A 24,319-nucleotide genomic window follows, 5' to 3' on the forward strand; every position below is an offset into this window, starting at 1 on the left:
TGACCCTGCTTTGAGAACAATAATGTCCTTTTTCTATGTACAACAAATACCTTACAATGCGGAGTACATTGTTCTTTTAGTAACTTGACTTGCGGTGCGGAATATGAAGCGTCTATTAACGAGTGTCAGTTCAACTTCAGGACAATGTCAATCGGAGTGTTTCTATTGAGGCGAGAAGATAAACAAACCACCGTCACCGTTTCAAAAATCTTTTCTGTTTCAAAGCATCGATGTAGCTAACATGTACGGAAGGACTGAGCTTCTGTTCACGCAACACACGGTACACGAAACGTTGTGGTGTCGAGGCATCGAGACAGCTGATTGAGCCGGCGGTGTTTCGAAACACACACACACTACGACCAAAGAGCCGGCGCGGCAGTCATGCAGACACCTCCATACTGACTTTGCATATTCCAACAGTTAATAGACATTATCTATTTTCTATTATCTATTATCTATCTATTTTAAGCAATGTTTATTTAGTTTATTGTTAACTGTCAGTTTATATTTATTTTCTTTTTGTGAAAGTTCCATGGGGGGGGGGGGGGTTCTAACCCCCAGTAACCCCCCCCCTGGCTACGCCCCTGATCACATAAATGCTCATTTAACCTACTGAGAATTAGAATATATTTGGTGAGCACAATTCTTTCCCACATTATATTTGGAATTGATTTACTAGAATTTATTGGAATTTGAAAAATGTATACTTGTGGCATACAATAGTACAGTTACAATAGTTTTTAATTGTTGATGTTGTTACTTAGGAAATATTATACTTTGGTTTTCATGTTTTAGTCATGGAAGGTGAAACAACACGGGGTAGTTTTCATATTTTTTTCCTATAGAGATTTCTTGTTTCACAAACAATATACGGACGAATATAACAGAAGATCTTATTGGTTGTGCACAAGGAGGGAAATGTGCAACAGCAGGGCTGAAACCGAAGGTGAGCTACCTGTTTTTATTAAATGTACAGAACTACAGAACATAGTCATGCATCCGGCCAGGAGCTTGTGTTGCCAGAAAAGATCACTGTAGATGTTAAGAGAAGAGCTATTGAACACGCTGAAGTGCCTCTTGCAAGAATTTTAAGGGAAAGCTCAGCTGAAGTGCCAGAAGATCCTTCGTGCGAAGAATACATTTGCGTGTTCAGTGAATTGGCACCGTCAGGCGGCTCTTCTTCCAATTCGTAGATCTCTTGCAGAGTTAAATGAAATTTCACCCGAATTTAGAATTACGTTCAGAGGAGAACGGATTTTGCTGTACGATAATTTAAAAGATCAGACATAAATAAATGTAATTAGTTTAGTCACAATCACCTTCAACGTTTTGGTCAATCAAATGTTTGGTTTATGTATGGGCTTCCAATGTGCGCCCAACAATTATTATGTCACATTTATTTACCACTCTTGGTTTTTAAAAGGCTCGCGCCTTCCATTTCGTTTAATATTTTCTCTCTACAAAAAGAACTAACTGCGTATACAAATTGTTATGACAGGAATACAGTCTTACTGTAATAAAATTGTGTCCAGACCAATAACGATTATGAGCGATTTTAAACTTGGCATTATGAATGTTCATGAAGCACTACTTTCTATTGCCAGAAAAAGATTTTTTTTTTTCATATCGGACAAAAATCGGTATGTGCAATCAGCAGGCTTACATCGGAACTATGATGATCCAGATAATAGAACATTCCGCGATGGCGTTCAATAGTTATTTAAGCCTAGGCCCTAGCTTTTGTGCCCATAGTAGACGTATCAGAAGCGTTTGATATTCTATTTGATGATATCCTGGAAGCCTTAGTAGAAATAACTCATTATTTCAGCAGAACATGTGTACTGTGGTCGTTGTGGTTATTGTTTTAAGAGGAAGCACATCTAGGCAACACTAATCAGAGAGAAAAAATGGAAGGGATCCGACACTTCGAAAAATGAAGGTATCGGCTAAAGGAAGACAAGGGCCACGAAGCACGTAAAAATGAAAGACTCCCTAGGCCTCGATACCTAATACCGTCAGGGTCGGAAAAGAATAAGAGTTGATGAAGGGAGATCCTATAGGATAGATGAAAGTGAGGAGCCTGGCACAAGTAAGTGGAAGTAATGCCAGGACTCAGCTCAGGGCACCCTGATCGCCAAACCACTCTCCCAAGTTGGGAGCTCGTGGGGTCCCCTTTAGTCGCCTCTTACGACAGACAGGGGATACCGTGGATGTTACTCTGCCACCCTCACTCACAGAGGTTAGGACATGTGTACGAGGCAGAGCTGAACGTTGGAGAAGGGCTACCCCAGTTCAATATTCACTGGCCCCTCTAGCGTATATTGTTGCTTCCATTGTTGCTAGTGGTGATCTGATACCGTGCAACAGTTGTTTACTAATTGGGCCAGGGTAAAGAGGGGGCTGGGCAATGTGCCCCCCACCTCCTTCCTCACCTGCAAGTATGGTTATTCCTGCTTTCAGCCCACGCCAGTCAGCGGCCGCCCCTTGGTCGTTTAGAAGAATGTTTTCAAAAAATAGCACTATAAGTCTGTTACTTCGGAAACCGCTCTCACATTTAACACCATATTGTTTCGATATTCTCTGCAGCTTTCCCAATGGTTCGTTGTTTTACCATTTTCTGGTACCGTATACGTTATCCCTGACGGCTCACGAACAATTTACAAGAAATGTATTTTGCAAAATCGAGGAACCGTCTCTTCATTCTCTACATTAACGAGTTAAACCATCGCCTTCTGCTGTGCTCTCCACTCCGGCTGAACTAGTGTGCAATTTCTCCACTACCCACGTCTCAGCGCTACTAGGATGTCGGTCGACGCGCTGGCAGGCACTAATTTCGTATTCCCCATCGTGCATGGTATTTTCTAAAAGTGAAGTCCTGGCGTTTTTTAGGAATGTGACACTGGTCGAATGCTGGGGACAGAGTTCGGTCTTGATTGGTAGGGTGAGGAATCTCAGACTTCAGTAAATTTCCATTGGATAGTAGTCTCATCATATTCACCTTTGTCTTGTGGTTATCTGTAACCAACTGAAAATTACGAAGCTAATAGTTTTAACCTGTTTGAAGACTGACAGTGGCAGTGTCCGATTGTACGCTTCAACTCCATGTTCTTTGTTTAATAGTGTGTACTTTTTACAGATATATTATAGTTTTATATGTGTTTTAATTAATTATTTAGACGGACTGAAAAGCCTTAAAGATACATTATACTTCAAGATAGCTTCGAAAAGAAATAGGCAACGGGAAGTTTGTACGAGATGGATATGCCACATTTAAGAAAGCATAATTAACTACTGGCAAGAGCTGCCTCTCTTTCACTGCTCTCCATTGAAATGGACATACTTCCAGAACTGTCTACATTTCGACTAGCCTCGACACGTTGTAACCGGTCCGACTGCTCTGATTACAAATCTCTTCAGATATTCCAGGCAGGATGTTGAAGCTCCAATATACTCACATACATTCTTTCAGCTCCTCTGAGTCCTCTGCAGCAAGTACTCCTCAACTTTCTTCTTCTTCTTAAACAAGAGTTGACCAAGAAAGTTTGAATAGAATAGATGAAAGTGAGGAGCCTGGCACAAGTAAGTGGAAGCAATGTCAGAACTCAGCTAAGGGCCCAGTGGCCGTCAACCCACGCTCCCAAGTTGAGAGCCCATGGGCTCCTTTCAGTCGCCTCTTACGACAGGCGGGGGATACCTTGGGTGTTATACTACCGCCTCCACCCACAGGGGGCAAACGCACGAGCAAAATCAGTGATATTGGCACTACACTTTCTTTTCGGACACTGTGATAATATGCTGGACTGTCTGCTTAGATACACCACAATCGCAGGTAGGTGTAGAAATTCTTTTCCATTTATAGTGGAAATCTGCACAGTTACCATGGCCGGATCGTATCCTGTTGGGAGTAGACCATATTTTTCGAGGAAACTTAAATCCAGGTATCTTGTCTTCCCTGCCATTCTTTAGTTATATTTAAGTTTGTATTATCTAGTTCTATTGTAGTTGTTATTGATGGATTTCGAGACCCTAGACGATTCAGATGGACATCAGCGATGTCACCATGTATCGGTAATTGCGAATTATTCATTATTTTCTTGAACTCCCTCAAGAGAGCATTTTTACGTCGAAGATCTTTTGGGGAGATTTGGCTGAGGTAGGTGGACAATGTGTGGATGTAGACATTATTGTGCCGGTGATGACGCATCGTGGTGTTGAGCTGCGTATCTATGGGGTACATTGTTGCTCACGTTCGTAGCGTTAACCTTAATAACACCCTACACGCGACCTCCGGGTGGTGGTTCTAAGCGAGCAACAGCGAACAGACGGGCAGACGTATTTCTCTCCTGGTCAAGATACAGCGATGTAATTATGTATCGGTAATTGCGAATTATTCATTATTTTCTTGAACTCCCTACACGCGACCTCCGGGTGGTGGTTCTAAGCGAGCCACAGTGAACAGACCGGCAGACATATTTCTCTCTTGGTCAAGATACAGTATAGTACGACGTACATTGTAATTCGACTAGAGCTGGTATGTCTACACGCATAATCCGAATATAAATATACTTTAAGTTTAATTACGTTAATTTATATTGATTTAACCCAGGGTGAGCCTCCGCTACCGGCCGGGTCGCAGGTGGCGGATAGCGAACGGCACTCAAATAAGGAGAAACCTGAATAAGCAGTCCCGGACCGAGGCAGACTGCTACCTTGCAGCGAGGGGGAGAAACCTGAAAGGCTAAGGGAAGAAACCCTGGCAGAAAATCTAGCAGGCCGAGGGTTATAAGGGAGGCAGCCCCTCCTACAAGGCTTTGGAGCAGGGCTGATAATCCAAGTGTCCGAGGTACAATTATTAAAAGAAACCACAGAGGGGAAACCGGACTGATTAAACTGTTGACGACCAAGCGAGGAAAAAATATCATGAATATGGCAACATGGAATGTACGAGGACTGAAGGAGTTTGAATTGATGTCGGAAATGCTGAGAGCGAGGCTGAGCGTTTCGGCAGTGACAGAGACCAAGAAAAAAGGCAATGGATGTGAACAGCTAACGGAACCAAGCAGTGGTGAAAGGTATTCAGGCATGGACAAGGAACAGTTAGCAAAGGGGGGGGGGGGGGAAATCGCTGTAGTTATCCCTGAAGGCTACAGACATTGTCAAGTGCTGGAAATTCATCAATGAAGGAATGATCTCGGTGACTTTAACCTTCAACAGCAGCACCAATGAAGACACCACTTTCATTGCCATATATGCACCCAACGAAGGTGATATTTCAGAGGAGAAAGACAGGTTCCACGACGAATTGCAGAGGACAGTGAACGACACTATGGGAACTGTCTTCGTTCTTGGTGACTTCAATGGCAGGGTTGGAAACAACACAGAGGGACTGGAGGGCCTGCTGGGGAAATACGGAGAGACGTACCAGAACGATAATGGGAGAAGACTCCTGAATATGTGTGTAGGAAACGATTTTGTAATCACAAATACTATGTTTCCACACAAAGAAGCGCACCGCTATACAAGAGAAGTCCCAAGCCGAAATGATAAATTTATCATCGACTACATCCTAGCACAGAGGAGCCAGTGGAGATTTATCTCGGATGCAATAGTGTATAGAGGTTATTCGATTGGAAGTGACCACTATCTAGTAGTTATGCGACTGCATGTTAACATCAAGATGCAAGATCCCGTTAGCAGGAGGAAACCTAAAGAAATAATAAAAGCAAAGCAAAAGCTAAGTCATCTCCGTACAGGCCATGAAGGCCCTGGGTCTGGTGGAAAGTAAAGGCTTCCACTATTCATAACCTCGGCACTTGATGGGGTAGAGTGGTTAGCTCTACGCCCGGCCACCTATGCCCCAAGGAATTGACCTGGTACTCATGTTTGGTGTAGGCTGAGTGAACCTCAGGGCCATACGCACTTGCGGAAGTGGAAATATCATTGATTACATTTTTCGACTTCCTGACGGGGATTCGAACCCGCGTCCTTCCGGGCGAACGAGTACGCCTTTGCCGCCTCGGCCAGGCAGCCCCTAAAGAAAGAATAAAAGTCCATAAATTGAAAGAAGAGGCCACCCAACAAGCCTATCAAATGGCGGTGAAACAAAGGATTGACCTACTGGAATTGCCACTTGTGGGAGAAGACCAACTGGAGGAGACTTTGAAGCCGCAGCCGAAGTCTGTGGAAAGTCCAGCGGAAGGAAACAGCAGAAGAGGACACCATGGTGGACGGAAGGGGTAAAGGAGCTGGTTAGAAAGAAGAAGGAACTCTGGAAGAAATACTTAGTCACGAAACACCCAAGTGATTACGAGGCCTACATAAACCAAAGGCTTGCAGTGAAGAACACAGTGAAAGATGCAAAACACCAATCGTGGGAAAAGTTTGGAGAAACAAATGAAGGAAACCTCCAAAACAACCAAAAGCTTTTTTATAGAGTGCTGAAATCTTTGCCAACAGAGAAGCAGTGTCCCCTTAAGTTCATAAAGGACAAAAGCGATAACCTCCTCCGAAGTGAAAATGACATCATGGAACGTTGAAAAGAACACTTTCAAGAACTGCTTGGAGGAAATAAGGAAACTAGGTATAATGATCAAGTTGGAGAAGAACAGCAGCACCAAGAGGAAGGTTGGACCTGTGAAGAATTATCCATTGAGGAAGTAAAGCGTGCATTGATGAAAATGAAACTAGGCAAAGCTGCAGGTCATGGTCAGATAGCACCTGAGATACTCAAGTTTATGGGCAAAATTGGCAAAGACTTGTTCCACCGGATTACCAATCTTGCCTGAAAAACAAAGAAGATATCAACCGACTGCGAGTACAGCGTCATTGTGCCAATATTCAAGAAAGGGGATAACAGAGATTGCAGAAACCATCGTGGGATATCGCTCCTTAGTGTGGCGGGGAAAATATATGCAAGGATTTTGGAAGACAGGCTAAGGCAAGTTATAGAACCACAGTTGGACGAGGCGCAGTGTGGGTTCCGACCAGGAAGAAGCACCCAAGACCTCATGTTTACCATCAGACAGATCAGTAAAAAGCTGATGAGGTACGGAAAAGAGGCACACCTGGTCTTCATTGACCTAGAGAAAGCCTTTGACACCATTCCGAGAGTTGAAATTTGGAAGACACTAAGCAAAGAAGTGTTAATGAACAACTAATTACAGCAATTCAAAGCCTGTACAGGAAATGTCGGAATTATGTTCGCATCTGCAATGTAGAGTCTTCTGATTTTGAGACTTGAATGGGACTTAAATAAGGGTGCATCCTTAGCCCACTTCTCTTCATTATCCTAATGGATGACGCCATCAAATCCTGCAATGGGCAGGTGCAGAAATTCAAGCTTGGCTATAAATTTCTGAGGCCAGTGTATATCACCCATTGTGCCTTTGCTGATGACACATTACTACTTGGAGACTCGGAAAGGAACCTTCAAAAGAATTTGTTAATCTGGGAAGGAGAGCTGGAAAAGAGGGGCATAAAAATCAATGCTAGAAAGACTCAGACCATGTTGATCTCACGGCAGCCTAACCCACACCAGATCGCACTGAATAACGATACGGTATTGGAGCAGACTACATATTTTAAATATCTTGGAGCTACTGTGCAGCAAAAAGGTAGAATGGATGGTGAAATTACAGCTCCATCCCAAGCCTCAGGGCGACTCAATGCAAAAAAAGCAAAGTCATCTCCGTACAGGCCATGAAGGCCCTTGGAGTGGTGGAAGGTAAAGGCTTCCAGTATTCGTAACCTCAGCACTTGATGGGGTAGAGTGGTTAGCTCTACGCCCGGCCGCCCTTGCCCCCAGGAATTAACCTGGTGCTCATTTTTGGTGCAGGCTGAGTGAACTTCAAGGCCATATGCACCTCCGGAAGTGGAAATCTCATTTCTTAATTTTTACGACTTCCTGACGGGGATTCGAACCCACGTCCTTCCGAGCGAACCGAGTACATCTTTACCGCCTCGGCCAGGCAGCCCCTTGACTGTTCAATGCACCGAAGAGAAATTTCTCAACAATCCATCTGTGACGAAATCCACGAAACTTCGTGTAAACAAAGTGATATATCTTTCTAACTTGCTCTATGGCTGTGAAACCTGGACATTAATCAATAAACATCGGAGTATAATTCAGGCATCAGAAATGCGATTTCTCCGCAAAATAGAGGGGAATACGAGAAGTGATAGAATCAGAAACCAGACCATCAGAACTAGTCTTGACGTAACACCTGTGCTCGAGAAAATTGAACAGAGCCAGTTACGATGGTTTGGACATATTCAAAGAATGGATGACACCAGGATGGCTAAACAAGCTTTGGATGCCAGAATGCAAGGAGCAAGACAGCGCGCGAAACCCAGAAGAACATGGGAAGAATATGTGAAGGCAGCTGTCGAAGGCAGGGGCGGAGAATGGAGGAGAGTGAAGAAGCTGGCCCGAAACAGAACGTGCTGGAGGACCCTCTGGAAAACCTCGACACTGCAAGGTAGAAGAGGACCGACTAAGTATATTGATTTAATATTATTTTTATCTAGTATATTCTTAGACCTGTACATATCTCACTTTATGTAGACGCTACATAAAGGGGCTTTTCAGCCTTAGTGGCATGTACAGTAAATTAATTCAATTCAATTCATTTCAGCAATTCAGTTCTCTGTGTTAAAAGTCAATATTCGACTGCTATCCAGTTTTGAGTCTACAGTTAGGATGAACGGTATTGTGCTACACTACTCATAAAGGAATACTGTAAGGTATATTTTGTACATTTTATTTAATTTCTGAGTGACTTCGTTGTAATTATGTTATGCTACATGTAAGGAGTTCCCTTATTGTCTGTACTTTTTTTACAGGTAGCCTTAATTAAGGTACAGCCCTAGAATTTGCCTGGTGCAAAAAGGAAACCACGGAAAACCATCTTCAGGCCTGCCGACCGTGGGGTTCGAACCACCATCTCCCAAATACTCGATACTGGCCGCACTTAAGCGATTGCAGCTATTTTTTTTATGTGATTGATTTTGATTATGATGTTACACTACTCGCAGTCTTCAATTGCCATGCATTTTTTCTTCTCGTTGTAATGTAGGCCTATTCCTTTTTTCGTTTCTTCTTCTCTCGTTATCATAACATTTCTTGCATTGAAATAATTCCTTGTTTTCTTATAATTGTTCGTTGTATTTTTAATGTTATATCACTTGTTTTAATTTTATTTCACTCCTATACATCTGCAACCAGGTATTGCCATAAGAATATTTTATTTTTAATGTTATATCACTTGTTTTAATTTTATTTCACTCCTATACATCTGTAACCAGGTATTCCCATAAGAATATCTGCCTTGTAAAAGTATTTATAATGCATTAGTGGAAATGGCCTCATCAGGCTGTATTTAGTAAGGGATAAATAAAACAAATTTGTTAATAATAATAATTTCACAGGTTAGAAGTATCTGGGGAGGTACGACATATTATTGGAGCAGGAGGTCAGGTACGATTCAATTAGTGCTGATTAGCATGAATTGGACAACATCAAATATCACTATCACTAACATCGCATAGCTCCTTGGTATGTCGACTTAATGGAATCTGAGATATGGCTTTTCTGGTGATTTTCCTACACCGGGGCAATCTGTGGCCTTCTAGACCTTCCATTGACTACAGCCATTGTGCGTGAACCATTAATGACGTATGATAGCGCAAGGTCACTTAACTTGCTACTTGGATCGTCATGTCAGATTTTGTGGGGAACTCTAAGTAATCAAATCAAGGCCTTCAGTTTGACACGGAGTAAGCCGTATCATTATCTAAAGCCTATTGTTGTATGTCCTTCCTCATTTCTTCGTTTAGCAGTGTGATGTTTGTAAAAAAAAGAATTCTTTCAAGCTCAATTGCCATCTGTGACTGAATATTTTACTTCAAGTATATTCAAGAATTTCAAATACTAAAAAGTATCAGTTTTTATTAATTCCCTGCTTTTTATGAACAATATCTGACAATCCTACGCTTGACGGACGAACTTCTTGAGAAGCTGGCCCCTCGCTAGCCGCGAGCTGTTCCTCTCTTGCTTCTGGATACTGCACCTGTTCTAGGTTGAGTTTCCCAGCTTTAGACGGTCAAATTTAATTTTGATTATGTTGAGCGAAGCACTTCACGGACGTACCTCAAAATATTTAACGCCTATAGATTCATCCTTGTATCTGTCCTCATCGTTTACTTTCAGTACAGTCAATGCATCGATAACGTATTCATGATGTCAGCTTACCTTATGATCTTGTTTCTCTGCTGCCAACCTCGCCAAACCGCACGTATTTCATTTATCTGCTGAGAGGACGTTACGTGCGAGCAGAGAGAGGAGAACACCGAATACGATGCGATATCTCTTACATATACTATCATATCATATACTACGTAACTTCGAGTAAACTAGTATAGTCTGGTTTTCGAAAAACTATACAAACACGATAGTCGAAAGAAGTGACCCTCTTTCTCAACCCAATGTTTGGAAAAATCATCATCAAGTTAAGGATGCCCGATAAGTAATTCTTTGTCTCAGGTAATTAGAACTAAGGAAACCCACAGCTTCATGATCGTAATTTCAGTGTTGCAGCGGCATGTTGCATTGATCCACAGTCGCAGGTGACACTTACTAACTACTAAGATAAAAGTTGGCACACGAAGTTATTAAATGGTAAAGGTACATGAGTTCAATATTAGTTCGGTTCGTGATAAGGTATCTGAAATTCAACAAGCACAACGCCCATGCTGATAACATGTACATATTCCTGAATACTACAGGATTTAGCAAGGCCATTGGGAATATAAATATTCTCCTTACATTGTGCACTTCTCTTTGGCTAAATGAAGTCCTCGCCCTACTAATGGGAATATGGATATGTTTTTAGCTTGCTCGTCAGAAAGTGACACACTATAGTTGATCTACTGTAATATTCCATTCAATGAATGGAGGTTGGGTTCACAGAGATCGAGAAGACGAGGTGAAGTTCAGCAAGTAGATACTGTAGTGGCCAGTGACGACCGGTTGTATACTGTGTATCCTATCCGCCATGTCCCACACCAGTCATGCTGAACGAACTATAGTCCGCGCACCTTTTAGCGATATTTCTTTGTACGGGGTGGTGGAGTAAGGAGGGACCTCTCACGGTTCCGGTAATGCTGCCAACTAAATGAAAATGAAAATGAAATCTGAATTGAATCGATAATATGATCGATCGATATGAATTTTCTAAACCTTTATCTTAAGCCAACAAGTTGTCATACACACTTTATATAACATTATATAACATTTTTCGATGCGAATCTTATTCCTAGAGTGAATTCTATAGTTTAGCTTTGCTGTGTAAACAACAACAGTACTACTACATAAAGTGTACGCCAGATGTCACACAGCGATGCATAAGTGATTCATAGTTTGTGTTTCAAAGGTTGCCAATACGAATCTCGAAGATGCCCGAGGTTGACCTATTCAGCAATAGGGTGTCCATGTATCGCTAAAAGGTGCGCGTACGGTACACATCAACATCTATCACAGGCCAGAGTAAAGTGTAGCTTTCACCGAAGTCCCAGTCTCATCCATGGCTGTGACAATATGGAAGCTGCTGGGGTATGGGTGGTGCTGAGTAATGGCATTCAGAGCACGACTAGTGCATCTGAGTGTTATGAAAGGTGTTGCTCATAGGGTCAGTCGTGCTGCAATAGCACTTTCTGACCCAGTGAGGAAAGCAATGGCAAACTACCTCATTCCTCGTCTTGCCTAGTACGCCTCATTTTGGTGCTGCCATTGGTTTTTGCGGTTTCCTTATAACCGCATAACCTTTGGTGGTGCTATTTGAGGATCCAACCAACCTCTGGGCTGATGACCTAACAGACAGACAGACAACTCATAGAAGATGAACCCTTCCTCGGTTCACGATTTTCCCAAAGTATTTTTCTGTACAGTGGCGTAGCAGTGTAAATTCAATTAATGCTGTTTAATTGCTATAGAAGGTTCCCATACGTCTGAACTTTTCTTCTTCTTTTTACAGAAAAGTCACATTTTGACTGGTGTGTTTTGAAAATAAACGTTCTTTCATTTACGTTGTTTCATTGGTTTTTATATAGTTGAAAGCAACTTAACTAACAAACTGTGATTTTCTTACCCCACAGTTATCATGTTATCGTGTTGCCGACCATGACTAATTCAAATCAAATATTCTAGCACAGTTGTGTGCATTTCAGCTCTCTCTCTCTCTCTCTCTCTCTCTGTGTGTGTGTGTGTGTGTGTGTGTGTTTCACAGTTAGTTTTGTTCGCCGCCAGAAGTAAGTAAAAATTAAATATTTGCTACGAATTAAACTCGACCCATTACTCATATACTGTATAATGAATTATTTGATCTAATCAAAGGAAATACTAATTTTTCCTGTATGTATAACTCTCATGAGTAATCGACAGCCAGTACCTTTCAATAACCAATGTGCTAAACTAAACATGAAAATATGTACGCCTAACGTATCTGATATATCAGTAAATGTTCAGAGATAGTTCTGCCGTATCTTACTTCTGCAATGATGATTTCATTTCCCCAGTTTCTGATTTCGAAGCTGTCGCACGTAAACACAGTCAAAATGCCACCAATTTCAGCTGTAATCCAGGCTCCTATCTTGGGAACAGAAGAACAACGGCTAACCGACTGTACCACTGCGGTTGGCTGTAATGGAATTTGCCACCTAGGAGACTGCCCTAAGTGCGGAACAAGATTGATTGATTGATTGATTGATTGATTGCTTGATTGATTGATTGATTGATTGATTGATTGATTGATTGATTGATTGATTGATTGTAAATTGCAGTTGTACGTAGCTTTTATAAAGGATGGCGATTACACACGATTAATGTACAGGGAGCATCAAAACTCAACGGCAAAACTTTTAGAATGAATTGCTTATAAAGAGAAAAGAAAAGGCGATGTGCTTTACGTCGCACCGACACAATTAGATCTTAATGGTATCGATGGAATAAGACAGGGCTAGGAGCGGGAATTAAGCGGCCGTCTCACAGCTGCGTGCCTCTAACCGCAAGGCCACCTCACTCGGTGAGAAGAAATAGAGGACATGATCACATGGGTCCGGAAATGCATTATTACAGTTACCCGACCTTCGGTAAAGTTAGTGCAAAGTGTTACACTGTAACACCAGCTGGAAAACACTATTCACGTGTGAGGTGAAATGTTCAACGTGACTTCCTCCTGCCCGAACACAAGCTACCGCTCTTCTTCGCATTGAACGATCAAAAATGCCCGCCTCAATGCGCACACGGAGAGTTAGTTTGACGTCTCCCCGAAGGTAAAAGTCCAGGAGAACGTGGTGGCTAAGCAAAGGTTGGATAACTCTGCAATTATTCATCTCCGGACCCATGTTGCCATAGAATATTTTTCTTCTCCTACTTGAGGAATCCATTCCTGAAGTTTTGCCGTTGAGTTTTCATACACCCTGTAGAAACTTGGGTTTTTCAGTCGGTCGACAAATGATAAATATTCAAATTAATATTGGTGGGTTTCTTGTTTACACCCATTATCGCGTGAACAGGTTAGATGGTTTAGGTCGGATACCTTTAAGTTTACACTAGGAAAATGCTTATGCTGCAAAGGCCTTGGGGGCTTGCTTCTCAGTTCTTTCCTATCGCAATGACGCGGAAAAAACCTACTATCGCTGACACTGCCGTGCTGAGTGGTTCCGACGGTAAAGCGCTGGCTTTTTGCGGCCAAGTTGGTGGCTTCGAGCTCGGCTCAGTCCAGTGTTATTTGAAGGTGCTCAAATACTTCAGCCTCGAGTCGATAGATTTACCAGCAGTAAAAGAATTCTTGTGGGACTAAATTTCAGCATTTCGGTGTCTGCGAAAACCGTACAAGTAGAATTGGGACATAAAACCAATAATACTGTCATTAATACAGCCTACTTTCTTTCTTTCTTTCTTTCTTTCTTTCTTTATCTGTTTGCCCTCCATGGTTGTTTGTTCCCTCGGACTCATCGGGGGATCCCTCCTCTGCCGCCTCAAAGGCAGTATCCTGGAGCGTGAGACTTTGGGTCGGAGATACAATTGGGGAGGAGGACTAATACCTCGCCCAGGTGGCCTCACCTGCTATGCTGAACAGGAGCCTTGTGTGGCGGATGGGAAGATTGGAAGGGATAGACAAGAAAGAGGGAAGGAAGCGGCCGTGGGCTTAAGTTAGGTACCATTGTGGCATTTGCTTGGATGAAAAGTGGGAAACCACGGAAAACCACTTCGAGGATGGCTGAGGTAGGAATCGAACCTACCTCTACTCAGTTGACCTCCGAGGCTGAGTGGACCCCGTTCCAGCCCTCGTACCATTTTCAAAGTTCGTGGCAGAGCCGGGAATCTAACCCAGCCTGCGGGGTTGGCAGCTAATCACGCTAACCACTACACCACAGAGGTGGACGTTAATAAACACATTATAAAAGAACTCTGTACTAAATTATTCTTGCCGATTGAACTGACAGATTCCTATCTCCGAGTAACCTGATACTGCGTGAAGTCGTTCAACATGATCAAAACCTTTGGACTCCAGGCCCATACTATTTCCCCTTATCTCCACAACCGGCTTTATTGAGACCGAGTGATCTGTTCAGAATACCAGGAAATATGGTATCGAGCTAAATTAACTTCCATCATGTAACATAAGCAGAGTTGGGAAATCGAATTACTTGTAACTACTATGGCATTCTCAGTAATTTTTATTTGCAATCGCTAGTATTTAAACATGTAATTTTTACTTGCAATTTACTTCTTGAGATGAAATTGGAATCGTTACATTCTAGTAATTGATGTACATCGCACGGAAGTCCGGCTGCATGGCTAAATGGTTAGCGTGCTGGCCTTTGGTCACAGGGGTCCCGGGTTCGATTCCCGGCAGGGTCGGGAATTTTAACCATCATTGGTTAACTTCGCTGGCATGGGGGCTAGGTGTATGTGTCGTCTTCATCATTTCATCCTCATCATGACGCGCAGGTCGCCTAGGACGTCAAATCAAAAGACTTGCATCTGGCGAGCCGAACATGTCCTCGGACACTCCCGGCACTAAAAGCCATACGCCACTTCATTTTATCGCACGGAAGCAGAAACGGGGGAAATAAATGATGATGAAGAAAACTTTTTCAGTTCTACTACAGCAGAACCAGTAGCTTCAATGGTTCTAGGTGAGGTACTTTCTTACCTCTCTGTTACTTTCAAAGACATTCCAACGATGTTCTTAAAACACAAGTGCTCCTTCAAGTGCCCCTGTACGGGCTGTTTGCAGTAAATGCAAATATGTACTTTCCCTCTTAAGACGTCGTCGATTAGCAATGAGAATTTTAAGAACCAGTTAAATTATTTGCAAAGTAAGTTTAATGGAAAATCATTTCAAACGTTGAAAGTCATTAACAAAAATAAAAAATAATGGGGAAAGATCATTTCGTAAATTCCAAGGTTTTACCTAACGATGATAGCCACTTAATGCCTCAGTGCTAAAAAAACACGCACAAAATGAAGTCATATACTCCTATTCCTTGCAAACATTTGTAAAATTCCATTCCCAAGCGAAAATAAATCAGTGATTCCCTTAATACTAACTTTCTGTTAAGTAATTGTAATTTTACTGATTACTTTTTGTGAAAGTAATTTGTAATCCTAATTTAGTAAAATATTTATCAAGGTACTGTAATTGAGCCCAATTACTTTTTCCTTCGACTATTATAGCCAAGTGGCGTCGTCACTGGCTTCCTACAAAAGAAGACGCTGGGCGCTGTTCGAATCCCTGCCACTGATATGGGTGTTTGAAATGATGTCACGACTCTAGAGTTCGAATTCCGCGTAAAACTGGAAGTATCAAGCGAGTTGGCCGTGCGGTTAGGGACCCGCAACTATAAGCTTGCATTCAAGAGACAGTGGGTTCGAAACCCCACTGTCGGCAGCCCTGAGGATGGTTTTCCGTAGTTTCCTATTTCCACACCAGGAAAATGGTGGGGATGTACCTTAATTAAGGCCATGGTCACTTCTTTCCCATTCCTAGCCCTTTCCTATCCCATCGTCGCCATAACACCTATTTGTGCGGGGCGACGTAAAGCATTGTTGGATGCGCTTGTGAACGGTCGGCTGTTGAGAGAGCTCTTGCATTATTGTAGTGATAAGTAGTTAACACCTATTGAAATTGTTTAATTTTGTGTGTGTGTGATCCATTTAGTGCTATTTATATATTGGTATTTAGTGCTTGTTGGTAGAAATTGGGAGTAGTGATATTTATTTGAATTTTATAACAAGTAATTCTGTTGGTGTTCAGTAGATTACGTTTTCTAGGTTAAGTAGGCTAGCTAGGTGTACCTTGTTTCGAATTTAGGTTTAGGAAATACTTTAGGTAATAACATTACATTGAAAAGAATATTTTTAAATATCTGTAGGTTCGTTGGTATAGTACTTAAAAGGCAGATTATCATAAGGAGTTGTAACTCATTGTAACTTCCGCCGCAACTTTTCCGTTATTTCGTACAGATATCCGTTCAAACTATCACGAAGGTAATAATGTATTAAATTCAATAACACGATACGCCTGTAAACTTCGATTTAAAAAGAAGTTAAAGAGAATACACGGTAATTTCACTGGATAATTACGGTACTTACCAGTTTTTTGGATTATTGACGATTGTTGCTACATGCACATGGTAGTTGTGTAAACAAATACAAAATCAGCTGACTACTTTATTCCGATAATATGTGGTCTAAATTTCCTGCATACTTTGTACTTTCCACCGTTTATTCATCGAGTAAAAGTTAATAATCAAATTCCTATATCCCAATAATATTGCAGTTCAAGCCCCTGGCGTAGGTTTGTCAGAAATTATTGTAGGCAACCTGTTATTTTTCAGCATTTAAGGACACTTTTATTTTCCGTCTAGCGTAGTAGGGAAAATAATAGTAATCCACCAGCGGTAAAAATTCATGAAATCACATTTCAGCTGAGAATTGTAGTGCAGATACGGTATATTTATATAGTACCGTATCTTGCCTGCTATATTCGTGTGTATCTTTGTGTTTGTATCTTTCGTGTGTATCTATTAGAGCATAGTACTAATAGTAATATGTATAAGCATTTACCTTTGTTGGTAATCTTTGAGTACAGTAGTTCTTGCAAATTTCAAATTACCAATTTTCATTTCTGTTTGTGCTTTGTACTGACATACGATACCGGTAATTTAATTAGGATACGTCTGAACATAGTTTAAAATTATTGTATTGTACAGTACAGTAGCATACGAGTAATATCTTATTACAATTTAGCGTGCTTATTTCAAGGAACATGTTGCACAAGGACTAAATGAAAAGGCCGAAGGAAACACAGTAGAGGAAGAGTGGAGAGTCATGAAAAATGAAGTCAGTAGGGCTGCTGAAGAAATGTTAGGAAGGAAGAAAAGATCAACTAAGAATCAGTGGATAACTCAGGAGATACTAGACCTGATTGATGAACGACGAAAATACAAGAATGCTAGAAATGAAGAGGGCAGAAAAGAATACAGGCGATTAAAGAATGAAGTGGATAGAAAGTGCAAGGTAGCTAAGGAAGAATGGCTGAAGGAGAAGTGCAAGGATGTCGAAGGCTGTATGGTCCTGGGAAAGGTAGATGCTGCATACAGGAAAATCAAGGAAACCTTTGGAGAAAGGAAATCTAGGTGCATGAATATTAAGAGCTTAGATGGAAAGCCACTTCTAGGGAAAGAAGACAAAGCAGAAAGATGGCAGGAGCATATCCAACAGTTGTATCAAGGTAACGATGTAGATAATTTCGTTCTGGAACATGAAGAGGCTGTTGATGCTGATGAAATGGGAGACCCAATTTTGAGGTCAGAGTTTGACAGAGCTGTGAGTGACCTAAATAGGAACAAGGCACCTGGAATTGATGATATTCCCTCTGAATTACTGACTGCCTTAGGAGAAACCAGCATGGTAAGGTTATTTCATTTAGTGTGCAAGATGTATGAGACAGGAGAAGTCCCATCCGATTTTCGGCAGAATGTTGTTATACCTATTCCCAAGAAAGCCGGTGCTGACAGGTGTGAAAACTACCGCACTATTAGTTTAGTATCTCATGCCTGCAAAATTTTAACACGTATTATTTACAGAAGAATGGAAAAACAAGTTGAAGCTGAGTTGGGGGAAGATCAATTTGGCTTCAGAAGAAATGTAGGAACACGTGAAGCAATCCTGACTTTACGTCTGATCTTAGAGGATCGAATCAAGAAGGACAAGCCCACGTACATGGCATTCGTAGATCTAGAAAAGGCATTCGATAATGTTGATTGGACCAGGCTATTTTTGATTCTGAAGATGATAGGGATCAGATACCGAGAACGAAGAATTATCTACAACCTGTATAAAAATCAGTCTGCAGTGATAAGAATCGAGGGCTTTGAAAAAGAAGCAGCAATCCAGAAAGGAGTGAGGCAAGGCTGCAGTTTGTCCCCTCTCCTTTTCAATGTTTACATAGAACAGGCAGTAAAGGAAATCAAAGAGAAATTTGGAAAGGGAATCACAGTCCAAGGAGAGGAAATCAAAACCTTGAGATTTGCCGATGATATTGTTATTTTATCTGAGACTGCAGAAGATCTCGAGAAGTTGCTGAATGGTATGGATGAAGTCTTAGGTAAGGAGTACAAGATGAAAATAAATAAGTCCAAAACAAAAGTAATGGAGTGCAGTCGAACGAAGGCAGGTGATGTAGGAAATATTAGATTAGGAAACGAAGTCTTAAAGGAAGTAGATGAATATTGTTACTTGGGTAGTAAAATAACCAACGATGGCAGAAGTAAAGAGGACATAAAATGCAGACTAGCACAAGCAAGGAAGAGCTTTCTTAAGAAAAGAAATTTGCTCACTTCAAACATTGATATCGGAATTAGAAAGAGGTTTTTGAAGACTTTTGTGTGGAGCGTGGCATTGTATGGAAGTGAAACATGGACGATAACTAGCTCAGAAAGAAAGAGAATAGAAGCTTTTGAAATGTGGTGTTACAGAAGAATGCTGAAGGTGAGCTGGATAGATCGAATCACGAATGAAGAGATACTGAATCGAATTGGTGAGAGGAGATCGATTTGGCTAAATTTGACGAGAAGAAGGGATAGAATGATAGGACACATCTTAAGACACCCAGGACTTGTTCAGTTGGTTTTTGAAGGAAGTGTAGGTGGCAAGAACGGTAGGGGTAGACCAAGGTATGAATATGACAAACAGATTAGAGCAGATGTAGGATGCAATAGTTACGTAGAAGTGAAAAGGTTAGCACAGGATAGGGTGGCATGGAGAGCTGCATCAAACCAGTCTATGGACTGATGACTCAAACAACAATATTTTATTATCGTAAAATATTTGTGCAGTAAAGTAGAGGCATCCGTAGAAAATCTCTTACTAAAATTCTGTTGTTATAATTTGGATAGGCTTAATTGCAGGTTAGAATTGTGTAATTATTGTGTATTCCTTTCGCTATTCAGTAATTAACGGCAGTTTTTATCCTGTTAGGGTGTTGTAGGATAAAAATAGTGTACGACTAAGTAGTATTGTAGTGTAGTCGTATATTAATTACCTTATTGTCGTGTGATCTTTGAGTACTATCCCAGACAGTATTTCCCTCCGTTCATTTTTTTGCACATAAGTTTCCTTATTTCTTTTCATTTTTCCGTAAAGAATGGCTAAAGAGTGCAAGTGTAGGAACTATGGGTAAGGCGAGGCATTGAGGGGTATGAGGGAGGAGTTGGAAAGTTTGAGGGAGATAGTTAGGATTCTCACAGAAGACAGGAAGGAAGATAGGCCTCCCTCAAACAATGTATAGGTTACAGTAGGTGTAAAAGAGGGAAGGGAAGGGAAGGGAAGCGAAGGGAAGGGGGAATTGTAGGAGACAGGTGGTCTAATGTTCTAAGGGGAAGGAGATTTCAGGCTAAGGGCTCTATTCAGGATCAGAATTCAGGACAGGTGTCTGTGAGAAATCAGTAAGAGTCACTGCAGGTAGAAAAACAGAGGGAAGATGAGGAACAGGGAACTGTTGCTGAGATGTGTGGAAGTAGGAGGAAGGGAAAAGGTAGGAAATGTAGAGTAGAGTATAGGAAAAGACAGGTGGAACAGGGTGATGGGAAGGATAAAAGGGAGGAGGAAGTAGCTTCTACAGCTATCAGGAAAGAAAGGGCTGACCAGGAAAGGAGGGGATAAATTAGGTGGGTAGTGTTGAGGCTCTGGTCATGGGCGATTCCATCGTTAGACATGTGGGGAAAGTGTGTGGAGGAAAGGGAACCAGGGTAGAGTGTTATCCAGGAATTAGGTTGAGGCAGATATTGAGGAAAGTAGAAGAGAAGAAGAAGGTGGTAGTGGGGTCTGGTAAATGCAGCACGGGTGAAGTTTAAGGAAGCGGAGAATGTTATCAGTGGAATACTATGTAGGAGGGATACTGATTGGAGGGTGATTGGGGATTTAAATTAGACTATGGATGGGTATGAGGGAAACTGGGAGTGAAATTTCTATATCCTAATGGGCTGGTAGGAGATAGGGATCTGCGTTCAGATGGCCTTCAATTAAACCGCAGTGGTACATATAAGTTAGGAAATTTGTTTGGAATGGTAATAGGGAGGTATATTCTTGGAAACGGGGTGGCGTAGGGAGCGGTGATAAGGGAACAGGGAACTAGAAATCAAGTAGGGATGACATAAAAATGTTAGTGTTGAACTGTAGAAGTATTGTAAAGAAAGGTATAGATATATATTTACCAGATATTTTAATAGGAGTTGAATCATGGCTGAGAAATGATATAACGGATGCAGAAATGTTCTCACGGAACTGGAGTGTGTATCTTAGAGATAGGATAGGAATGGTGGGAGGGGGAGTATTCATTCTGGTGAAAGAAGAATTTGATAGCTACGAACAAGTTAAAGATGACAAACATTAAATTCTAGGTGGTAGGCTCATTTCTAATGACAATAGTTAACTTGATATCTTTGGAGTGTACAGACCAGCAAAGGGTAGCGCTGACACGGATTAAAAATTATTTGATAAGATAATCAGCTATGTTGGAAACGACATGGAGAGGAATGTGATTGTAGACTGGAAGTAAATAGAGTTAGAAATGGCTGCGGAAGGAGAAATTGAAGGAACTTACTAGGAAATTGAATCTAGCAAAGAAGGCAACTAAGGTTAACATGATGGCAAGCATAATTGGCAGTCGAACATATTTTAGTGAAAAATGGAAGGGTATGTATAGGTATTTTAAGGAAGAAACAGGTTCCAAGAAAGACATTTCTCGAATAATTAATGAACAAGGGGAGTGTGCATGTGAGAATCTTCAAAAGGCAGAAGAATTTAGTCAGTTATGTAAAGATTGTTGGTAGCCCCTGTGTATAAAAGAAAGGGTGATAGACATAAAATTGAAAATTTCAGGCCAGTAAGTTTGACATGCCTTGCATGTAAGCTTTGGGATGGCAATCTTTCTGATTATACACTTAAGAAAATGGAAATTGCAACACCATGAAGCCATTGGTCGTTTGTATTGATTTCCAAGATATGGAACGATGCCATGTAGGTATGTAAACGATCAACGTTTCAGACCCATTAGAATGTTGCTACAGATCTCCCCACGTGATTGGTCGCGGAGGAATCAACTCCAGTATACGGGCTCTGGTGTAGCGTAGTTAACTTGCAGTTTGTGCAGTGAAGTGTTCCCCGTCAAACATGCCTCGACGACAGAGAAGAGCATGCTATCAATAATTGTCGCCGTTTGAGAGGGCTGGGATAATTGGGCTGTGTGAGGCTGGATTATCGCTAAGGACTGTCGCTGCACGTGTTGGCCGACAGGCATCTACGGTAAAACGTGTATGGCAACAGTGGTCAAATGAAGGTACCCACACTCGCAGACCTGGTACAGGCCCAGCGCGACAGACAACTGTGAGAGAGGATCGCCGCATCATTCGGATGGACAGGATGGAACCCCATGCAACAGCAGCCCAAATGCGAGCAGCTGTGGCACCCCACGTTACAAAACAAAGAGCTGGTAATCGCCTGCGTGCAGCTGGCTTACGAGCCCGTGTCCCTGTAGAAGGTGTTCCATTGACCCAACAACAGCGATGTGTAAGGCTGGCCTGGTGTCAAGAAAGATCGACGTGGGTCGACGAATGGCATAGTGTCGTCTTTAGTGATGAATCGTGCTTCTGTCTTGCCAGCAGTGATCCCCGGAATCGTGTGCGCCGACGTACCGGGGAGAGGAGCCGCCCAGATCTTATTGTCGAGAGGCACACAGAGCCAACACCAAGCATTATGGTCTGGGGAGCTATTAGCTTTAATGTGAAATCACAGTTAGTGCTTGTTAAGGGCACCATGACTGCTCGACAGTACGTTGATAGGGTACTCAATCCGCGGTTGTCCCTATGATGGCGAACATTGCTAATGGGGTGTTTCAGCAGGACAATGCCCGGTTTCACACTGCACGCATCTCCAGAGAAGCTCTCCACGACATCACAACCTTAGAATGGCCCACCAGATCCCCGGACCTCAGTCCTATTGAGTATGTGTGGGACATGATGGGTCGACAACTGGCCAACCGTCCTCAGCCACCCACAACTCTGGAACAAGTGGCCCGTGCAGTGCAGCAAGCATGGGCCACAATTCCTCAGGAAGCGATCCATGGCCTTATTGATTCCATGCCTCGACGAATTCATCAATATATTGCAGCTCGTGGTGGGCACATCCTGTATTGATTGTTGTCCAAACTTGCGGTCAGAGGGACCTGAAAGTGTAATCATCGAATCAGAACCGAACGCTCGTCCTGCATGTTCAATTGCAGCAATGTAGTTCCACTCCTTCTGGGTGTTACAATTTCCATCTTCTTCATTGTATTAGACATGTTTGTGAAATTTATAACTGGTTCGATAGTAGGCAGTTCGGTTTTAGGAAAGGTTATTCCATTGAAAGTCAACTCGTAGGATTCCAGCAAGATGTAGCAGATATCTTGGATTCAGGAGGTCAAATGGGCTGTATCGCGATTGACCTGTCTAAAGCATTTGATAGGGTAGGTCGTGGGAGACTACTGGCAAAAATGAGTGGAATTGGACTAGAAAAAAGAGTGACTGAATGGGTTGCTATATTTCTAGAAAATAGATCTCAGAGAATTAGAGTAGGTGAAAGTTTATCTGACCCTGTATAAATAAGAGGGAAAGGCAGTAATATTGGACATTTATGTTTTCTTATATATATAAATGATTTGAGTAAAGGCGTGGAATCATAGGTAAGGATTTATGCGGATGATGTTATTCTCTATAGTGTAATAAATAAGTTACAAGATTGTGAGCAACTGCAACGTGACCTCGGCAATGTTATGAGATGGACAGTAGGCAATGGTATGTTGATAAACGGGGTTAAAAGTCAGGTTATAAGTTTCAAAAATAGGAAAAGTCCTCTCTGTTTTAATTACTGCGTTGATGGGGTGAAAGTTCCTTTTGGGGACCGTTGTAAGTATCTGGGTGTTAATAAAAGGAAGGATCTTCATTGGGGTAATCACATGAATGGGATTGTAAATAAAGGGTACAGATCTCTGCACATGGTTATGAGGGTGCTTAGGGGTTGTAGTAAGGATGTAAAGTAGAGGTCGTATAAGTCTCTGGTAAGACCCCCAACTAGAGTACGGTTCCAGTTTATGGGATGTTCACCAGGATTACCTGATTCAAGAACTGGAAAAAATCCTAAGTTAAGCAGCTCGATTTGTTTTGGGCGATTTCCGACAAAAGAGTCGTGCTATAAAAATATTGGGATGTTTGGGCTGGGAAGAAATGGGAGAAATAAGACGAGCTGCTCGACTAAGTGGTATGTTCCGAGCTGTCAGCGGAGAAATGGCGTGGAATGGCGTTAGTAGAGGAATAAGTTTGAGTGGCGTCTTTAAAAGTAGGAAAGACCACAATATGAAGATAAATTTGGAATTCAAGAGGACAAATTGGGGCAGATACTCATTTATAGAAAGGGGAGTTAGGGATTGGAATAAGTTACCAAGGGAGATGTTCAATAAATTTCCAATTTCTTTGAAATCATTTAAGGAAGGGCTAGGAAAACAACAGATAGGGAATCTGCACCTGGGCGACTGCCCTAAATGCAGATCAGTATTGATGATAGATTGAAACTGTAAACAAAAGCTGGAAGTCCCGCGGTTTTTATCACGATAGCAACAGTCACGTAAAACTGCAAGCTTTCCTGTTTGCTCAAATAATTCTGTCAACACAGTTGACAAATAAAACTTACAAATATGTCTAGATATGGTGTAATGCA

At 41.8% G+C, this 24,319-nt stretch overlaps 1 protein-coding gene across 2 annotated transcripts in view; it reads right to left on the bottom strand.

The window, feature by feature from the left end:
* Window positions 1-24,319, bottom strand: part of LOC136858301 (fatty-acid amide hydrolase 2-B) — a 366,694-nt gene that overhangs the window by 266,685 nt on the left and 75,690 nt on the right. Inside the window, exon 1 of one of the 2 annotated variants that reach the window (XM_067137741.2) lies at window positions 10,250-10,317. The exons of the other annotated variant lie outside the window; for it this stretch is intronic. The gene's annotated coding sequence lies outside the window, so the exon portion shown is untranslated. Of the gene's footprint in view, window positions 1-10,249; window positions 10,318-24,319 lie in introns of those variants that run through there. 2 annotated transcript variants of the gene reach the window in all.

This window comes from Anabrus simplex, chromosome 1, assembly GCF_040414725.1.
Source record: "Anabrus simplex isolate iqAnaSimp1 chromosome 1, ASM4041472v1, whole genome shotgun sequence".
In the NCBI taxonomy this organism is placed as follows: Eukaryota; Metazoa; Arthropoda; class Insecta; order Orthoptera; family Tettigoniidae; genus Anabrus; species Anabrus simplex.